This window comes from Petaurus breviceps, unplaced genomic scaffold (genome assembly GCF_028583685.1).
Source record: "Petaurus breviceps papuanus isolate PSGF00001 unplaced genomic scaffold, PetGlider_PUasm1.0 37, whole genome shotgun sequence".
Taxonomy (NCBI): Eukaryota; Metazoa; Chordata; class Mammalia; order Diprotodontia; family Petauridae; genus Petaurus; species Petaurus breviceps.
This window is the reverse complement of record NW_027186296.1, coordinates 66,177,960-66,186,528: the sequence shown is the minus strand read 5'-3', so window position 1 is coordinate 66,186,528 and position 8,569 is coordinate 66,177,960. Positions and strand designations below refer to the sequence as shown.

At 40.6% G+C, this 8,569-nt stretch overlaps 1 protein-coding gene across 1 annotated transcript in view; it reads left to right on the top strand.

Moving 5' to 3' along the window:
• The first annotated feature begins 848 nt into the window (after positions 1–848).
• The window catches only part of ANPEP (alanyl aminopeptidase, membrane), a 49,570-nt gene continuing 41,849 nt past the window's right edge, over positions 849–8,569 (top strand). The window contains exon 1 of the mRNA XM_069098612.1: positions 849–884. The gene's annotated coding sequence lies outside the window, so the exon portion shown is untranslated. The remainder of the gene's footprint in view (positions 885–8,569) is intronic.

The following is an 8,569-nucleotide window of genomic DNA, read 5'->3' as shown; positions in this document are numbered from 1 at the left end:
TTGGCCAAGATTATTAATCCTGTTTTTGATGCAAATTATTTGACTTAAGTTTGACATTCCAAAGAAGAGAAGCATGACCAAATCCACCTTAAGCTATTTTTAGTACACGGTTTATTGGAAAATGTGCAAACCATATGGACAAACCCTATTCATACATAAAGGATACAAGGAGACATTTGCATTCTTTCACATAACTCTCTGTATCCCTTGTCTTTGTTGGGTTCTGAGAAAATTAGGGCTGCACACCTAAATAGACCTACCTTAACCATCAGATAACTTGTGGATGTGAGGGACTGGACAGTTTTATAATAATAATAGCACTTACATAGCACTTCAAGGTTTTCAAAGAACTTTACAAATAATGTTTCATTTGATCCTCACTACCACCCAGGGAGATAGTTGACATTATTATCCAATTATGGATGCAGAAACGGAGGCAGGCAGAAATCAAGTGACTTGCTCAGGATCACACAGCTAGTAAGAGTCTCCTGCTGAATTTGAACTCCAATGTATGCTCTATTCACTACTCCAGTTTTATACTGAGGTAGACAAAGGGAGCTGTATCAGCTGTGTTCTGAATGGTTGATGATCGGCCTAAGTGGGTTGTTATGGTCGTTGCAACGTAGTTCACACATCTGATTTCCTTAGTGCAGGAAGCTCCAGGCTGTATTTCTGATTGTCGAGGTCTTTCTCTACCATCTCAAACAAAGCTCTTCACCCTGAAAGTTTATTTTACCCACAGGCTTCACCCATGCTCTCTCCCACTGATTGGTTGATTCCTTCAAGAACCTCCCCTTTAAGGAGGATACCTAGGCCACCCATGTTTTCATACCTGTTTCAGGCTTCACTCTGTGCTCTCTGGATTTTTCTCTACCATGCCCCAGGTAGGTAACTTCACCTCTCACAACCTGTTCTCACCCCTAGCTTTTTAGCTTCTTTTTATGATTTTTTAAAATATCCTTTTAAGATATTTTATATTTTCCCTCATTAGAATATAAGCTTCTTAAAGGCAAGGACTTTCTTTCTGTTTGTATTCCCAGGATGTAACACAGTGGCTGGCACATGGAAATTGCTTAATAAATGTTTGTTGTCTTGACTTGATTTAAAAACTGTAACCCAGTGAAGATCTGGTAAATGAGTTGTAACTTAATAGTCTTAGAATGAACGAAAACACATTTACTGAACACTTACTTTTTACCAAGCACTGTGCTTTAAAGGCTGAGATACAAACAAAAAGTGAGACAGTACCTAACCTCCAGGAACTTATATTTTAATAGGGGGAAGTAATATACATAGGGTTGCTAGGCATGAATATTTTGGTTTATGTCATAGTGGTGGTGAAGGGACCCCCCCTTTCTAGTAGCAATGGCAATATTGATTTGATTATGGTTTCTGAGCAAGACAGCAGTGCAAGATTGGTTGGGTGAGGGGTGGGTAGAGAAGGGTGATGTTAGAGACAAGAGGGGCAGTGTAAATTGAGGTCAGCTGGATATGGTACCCACTTTAAGGAGGATGGCCATGGTGGGGACTTACCAACAAGGTTTGGGGTTGGCCATGGGGAATGGGGGGTGGGGGAAGTGGGGAAGAAATTCCTGAGGTGAAAGAGTTAAGTGGCACAGGACAAGGTCTCTATACACAATATGTGTAGCAGGACTCAGAACTGCAGTCTTCCTGAATCCAGAGTTAGTACAGGCTGTGGGAGTGTAATGGGAATGTAAATTTTAAAGATCTTCCCTGCCCCTAGGCTAAAGTGCACCTGGAGCCTGGGGTGGGAGGCTTGTTTTTCAGTAGATACTTTTTGATTGGCCAGTGGGTCAATAAGGTTGTTACATTCTCTGAGCCAGGAGAAGGCTATATAAACCCTGATGTGTAGCTTGGTTTTGGGCCTCACTTTGAGAAGTGTTCTGTGATTTGATCTGGATTCTGGGAAGCCGTTGTCCAGAGCCCCCCGGCTTTGAAACCCAGATGTTGATTGGGTATGGCCCAACGGTTTGAAATCTGTCTACTTGATCTGTTTCTCTGACTTGATAATTCTGTCTGTGTATTCTGAAGTTGGGGGTGCTGACCTCTTTACCCTGAACTAGGTAAACGATACATGTTTGACTGATTAAAGTAAGTTTGTTAACCCATTTTGAGTTGCTTTCCTTTATCAAAGCAAATCCAAGAACCTGTGCTGGCAGCAAACCCTGAGGACGCTTGGAGTGCTTGCTGCTACAAGAGGTTACCCACTAAGAGGGTTAGGGTTGCTCTGGAGACCCCAAAATACCAACACGGGCCTTGCCGAATGAATTCAACTCCAGTCTTTTCAGCCAAAGAAAAGTAAAATTTATTAAATATTTGCTTGCATTAGACACAAAGTCTGTGCTTGGTCATTCTATGGATCTCTCTCTATTCTATAGCATTCTATGGCCCTCTCACACCATGATGGGGTCTTATTTACAGAAGGCTGTGGGAGGAATCCGGGGTAGTCCAGAGGAGGAGTTTGGGGAGGGTCTTCAGGAGGAGTTAATGAGGTCAAGGATTGATTAAGGGTGGGAGGTAGCTGGATGCTACAGACAATAGTGGGCTAGGCCAGTTCAAGGGTGGGAAGCAGGTGAACAATGGAGGGTTAGGCTAGTAGTTAGCAGTTAGTAACTAGGCTAGAGGTCTGGGCCCAGCCACAATGTAAGGTTTATTGCAAATGCCTCATCAAATGAAACAATTTAATCAAAAGTACAAAGGAGGTTCCCAGAGCCTGTACCTCAAGGACTCAAGGAGAGCTAGAGGGTGCTCCCAGAGCCCATACCTCATCTATAAGGCTAGTAAGTGTTGTGTCTGAGGCTGGATTTGAACTCAGGTCCTCCTGACTCCAGGTCAGTGCTCTATTCACTGCACCACCTAACCACCCTAGAGCCACTGAATTGTAATAATAGAAGAGTCTGGTCTATGCTTAAGGAAAATCCCTTTAACATCAGTGTGGCAGATGGAATGGACTAGAAAGATACTTGAAGCAGGGAGACCAATTAAGAAGGCTTTGCAATATTCCAAGTGAGGAGTAAAGAAAGCCTGAAATAGGGTGATCTTTTAGATTGTACTATTTCTGTACTAAAGCTATGACTGGGTATGTGATGCCAGTGTACCTTTGGCAACACTGATTGTTTGCCCTACTGTCATTTATTATCTCCATGCCATCTTTAGCTCCTTCTTAACCTTTGTAAATATTGGGCTGTTTTCCGTAAATTGTTTCTAATTATATTTATTATCACTCTGGTCTGTAATCTTAAAGAGTTGTGGATACACTCTTTCTCTTCTCCCTTCTCTTCTGTGCCTTTGGAAATCTTGGCTATTGCCAAGATAGAATTGATATCATAGACCATACAGTCATTGAGTCAAGCTGTTTAAATTACAAGGCGAGGATAGCCTAATGACTTCCACCATACTCACCATCTGTTAGTTTCAGAGACAAGTCTCCATTGAACCACCAAAGTAGTTTCTGCCAATCACTCTAGCAACAGGCATCTTTTTATTTGTGCCTCAAAAGATCAGCCCATAGTCTGTTCCTCTAGTGGCCATTCCAATGCAGCTTATTTCTATATATTTGATGAGGTACAGGCTCTGGGAACCCCCTTGAGCTCTCCTTGAATCTTCCCTTGTAAGACATTTGCCTGAGGCCATAGACCTTTCATTATGGCTCTGCCCAAATCTTTAGCCTTCCATGGTCCAGCAACTTTTCACCCTTGGTCCTCCCAAAATATCTATACCCAAATCTGTTACACCTTTGAACTGATCTAACCCACCATTGTCTCCAGGTAGCCTCCAGCAACTTCCCACCCTTAATCACTCCTTACTGGAGTCTGACCTCATTGACTCCTTCTGAAGACCCTCCCCAAATTCCTCCTCTAGACCACGCCTAGATTCCTACCTCAACCTTTCTATATATCAGACCCCATGGGGGCTACCTGGAGATGACAGACTATGGTGGGCTAGGCCAGTTCAAGGGTGTAACAGATTTGGGTACAGATATTTTGGGAGGCTAAAGATTTGGGCAGAGCCACAATGAAAGGCTTATGGCCTCAGGCAAATGCCTCAAAGGGAAGATTCACTGAGAGCTCAAGGGGGTTCCCGGAGCCTGTACCTTATCATATTTACAATTTGTAATTCTTTTTTTGTTATTGTTGAAAACCATTTATATCCTTTGACTACATCTACTGGAGAATAAATAATTCTTGGTTTGACAAATTTGTATCAATTCTCTACATATCTTGGACATAAGACATTTATTAGTGATATTTGGTGCAAATAATTTCCCCAATCTTCAATTTCTCTTTCCATTCTTTAATTGATTCTGTTTGTGAAAAGGTTTTTAAATTTTGTGATAGCAATGGCCTATTTTGTCTTTCATGATCTCTATCTTTTGTTGTGTTAAGAATTCTCCCTCTAGCATGCCATCTTGGGGAAGGGGAGGAGACAGGAAAAAAAATATTGGAACTCAAAATCTTGTAAAAGTGAATGTTGAAAACTATCTTTGCATGTAATTTGAAAAAATAAAGTACTAAAATACTATTAAGTGGGGGGGGAAATAATTCTCCCTCAAGCAAAGTCTCTGAAATGCACCCCTTCTCTTGTCATGTTCTTTAACATCTGTTTGGAACTTATTGTGCTATATGCTATTAAGATGTTGATCTAAATCTGATTTCTGTTTTGTCTTATTTTTATGGGGTTTTTTTTTTGTTTGTTTTTTGCTTTTTGAAGAGGGGAAGGTAGGACAATAGGGGTTAAATGACTTGCCCAAGGTCACACGGCTAGTTTTTGTGTGTGTGTCAAGTGTCTGAGGCCGGATCCGAATCCATGTCTTCCTGACTCCAGGGCCAGTGCTCTACTCACTGTGCCACCTATATGCCCCTAAATCTGATTTCTGGAAAATTATTTTCTAATTTTTCCAGCAAGTCTTGAAAAAAAAAAGTAGATTTCCCCAGTAATTTTCGTTCTTAGCTATAGCAGGCACAGGGCTGGTGTCTTACATTGTTTGTCTTGGGCTTATATAGTTCCACTCATATGCTTTTACATAAATTTTTTTTCCTTCCCAAAGTATTCTTGCTTTTCTTGAGCATTTGCTTTCCACCATGAATTTTTGTCATTATATTCAATTACACAATATTAATTCATTATTATTTCATTTAGTCTCTCATGCTGGTTGAAATGCTAAACTTGTAGTCAGGAATCAGTTCAAATCCTACTTCTAAAATTTACTTGTAGGTTTAGTCAGTAATAGTAGCTGAAATAAGGACTCCAACTCATACTGGGATCATGTGCATCTGGACAGGAAAATGAGACCAATGCTATGTAGTGTGTGGGGTACAGAGACCCTACCTATCCCAAATTGACTACTTGGAGATGTCTCAAGGTGAAAGCAGGAAGTTTTATTGACTCTCCCAAGAGAAGCAGGTGGTCCCCTCACTGGGAAGTCCAGAGAGAGAAAGTTACTGTATAGAAGCCAAAGCTGGGTTATATAGCCGAAAACCAGGCAACTCTCCCCTTCCTCATGTAATCTTTTAAATTGATTGGCTGTTTTGTTAACATTCCTTTATTTGGCAGGTGGGGTGAAACCACATTTCGTAGGAAACTGAGCTAAATTTGAGCCCAGTCTCCCCAGAGACTACCATGGGATAGGGGAGAGTGTGTCTCTGAGGTGTTGGGAGAGAAAATATTGCTGTGCCAAAAGAAGCAAGACAAGAGACCCCCGAGAGTAAAATTTGGAAGTGGATTTTATTTTTCCTCTGGACTGTTTGGGGTCAGGCCCAAATAGAAAAGTGAATCTGCACGGACAATGTGCCAACTTTTAAAGGGATGCCACGGGGCCAATGGTTAGGTATTACGCAAGCAAAAACTAGCAGAGGCCACAGTTAATGATTGGTCAGTACACACCTTAAAATTTCCATCAGCCAGGGCCAAGTGTCCCCGACCCGGAAGCCTGCCCACCTCGGTGAAGGTGAGCTGACTGGGGGAGGGTGGAGCTGAACTTGGAAGTCTTCTCACTTCCATGAGGGAGAGCTGAGGTTGGGGGATGGGCAAGCCAGGTACAACAATATGTGTACTTTTGTTGTTATATCATTAATGTAAATAAAACTCTGTAAAAGTTAATTGATATTAAGTGGTTAAGCCCTAAACCTTAAGGAGGAGATGGAGCCACATACAGGAAAGTGAGGCCAGGGGGCATTTGTTACATGAAGAGTCTCATCTGAGATTCTGGGAAGCCAGGATACTCAATCTCTTGACCTTTCCAAACTCACAAGACTTCAAACTCCATTGCCAGTCATCTGGACCTTTGGAGTCACAGAAGTAGAGACTGTTGTTCTATAGGTTCTATATTTTTTTTCTGTGAGGTTAAGTTCCTGATTTAGTGGTGGGGGAAGAAAAGAGGAGCAGAAAGAATTAAAAAAAAACTTAACTAAAAAAAAATGTGTTAATTAGCTAGAGGAGTCTCTATGAAAAACATGACTTCTGTAATGATATTTAATCTTTTTAAGAGTCTCAAGTGTTTCCCGGTAAGTGTTTTTTGGTGGGGTGGGAAAGCAAGGCATTTGGGGTCAAGTGACTTGCCCAACTGGTAAGTTTTAAATATCTCAACGCTCGATGTTTTAAAATTGTGGTGTTTATAAAGAGTTCTTATTTTATATTTTGGCAGTATGGAATTAAGATAGTCTCATGGATTTATTTTCTAACCTACAACCCTATTTATCTCAACATTTTTTGAGTTCCTTGAATTTCCTAGCTACAGAGGCAATCAAATCATTTGCGAATAGAATTGTATTAATCTTTTCCTTGCCAAAATGTATCCCTTTAGTTTCTTCTTCTTGTCTTCTTGTGATTGTAAGCATTTCTAAAAGTATCAAATATCACTCTCAAAAGTGTAGAGCTTTGTAGTGAAAACTTTGGTTTTAGTGAAAAGACTTCTGATTTTTCTGTATCACACATAATGTCAATTCTTGATTTCAAGTAAATGTATATAATGTTAAAAAGAAAAAAAATCCTTCTATTCCTATTCTCTTTAACATGTTTAAAGTCACTAAAAGAGACAACATTTTGTCAAAAGGCTTTCCTGTGTATGTTTAAATGATTGTGTGATTTTTGTTTACCTTCATTAATGTTTTCTTTTATTTTTCTAATATGAGTCCATCTTTGCATAAATCTTACTTGGCCAAGAGGAATAATTTTTTTTTTTAATGTAGAAATGAATGAATGAAAAAATTTAATCTCTTTCTATGGACCAGTCACTGTGGTATTCTGGGAATACAAATATAAATAATAAGACTGTCTCTGGCTTCAAGGGTTATACTCTAATCAAGGGAGACAACACCATAATGGAAGGGTGGTCAAAGGTAGGTGTTATGATCGGGGATCTTACAGTGATAGTGACTAGAGTTATAGAATGATGGATTGACACGTGCTTTCCAGGCCTATGGTCCTATGGATTTGATGACTTTTCCCAGGCCTAGAGGTGGAAGGAGAGGAAGGGGTAACCAGTGAGCAGCATGACATGAGTTTGGACCAAGAGCAGCAACAGAGTGGTGGTCTACACTGGGCTAGTATCCGGTCAGGTGAAAACTTACCAAGAGGAAGGAGGAGGGCCAGGGCAAGACTGCCAGACTGGAGAGTTGGAGGGTGACGTGAAGACAGTCAGAGAACAGCTGTGTTGCTATGTTTGAGTTAGCACTGGAAGGAGCCTTACAGGTCATTTCATCCAAATTCCTCATTTGACAGATGATCAAACAAACCAGAAGAAGCTAAACATTTTGCTGAGGCAAATTTTTATTCATATTTATATGGTGGCAAAATGGCTATTGGAATTCACATCTTTGATGACCAGTCCAGTGCTTTTCCTCCTGTACCATTGCTTCCTCTATTTTTAAAAACAACTTGGTTTATAATAACTTTTGGGCTGTTAGTAATTTCTTTATAGTTCCTTGATCTTCCTTACTCTGTTGACCTTTGTCACTGTTCTACATCAGACACACACCAACCTAGCCATACTCTGGGCCTCCTATGACCAGGAGGTCTTTCTTAATTCAACTCTCCCATCTCTGACCACGAATTTCTCACCAGTTATCATTCTTATTCTTTACTTTCACTATGCACTGCAAGTACTTGTCCCGGTTCATTTTATCCAGATTCTTTCCCTGCTCTTACTTCCCTGGGTCAGCTATGGCAATGCTCCAATTCTTCCTTACCTTAGGCTCTCTCCCCCCTTGACCTTTAGATCAGATTTGCTTTTTCCACTTTTGTTCCCAAGCAATGCCAGAGGAAGATACAGAACTGGATAGAAGCAGGCATTTCCAAATTCACACTGTTAAACCTTAACTGTATCTTGCTGCTGCTATATTAATTTCTCCTGTAATCCGAAAGTCAAACTCAGTCCTACCCCTGTCAACAACTATTTCAGACTTTGTCCTCTCTTTTCAAGTCTTCAATCCCACTTTATTTTTCAGCTTTTACACTCAGTGTGTGGGTTGAGTTCTTAATTTTATTCTCATCTTTATCTCTCTCTCTCTCTCTCTCTCTCTCTCTCTCTCTCTCTCTCTCTCTCTCTATC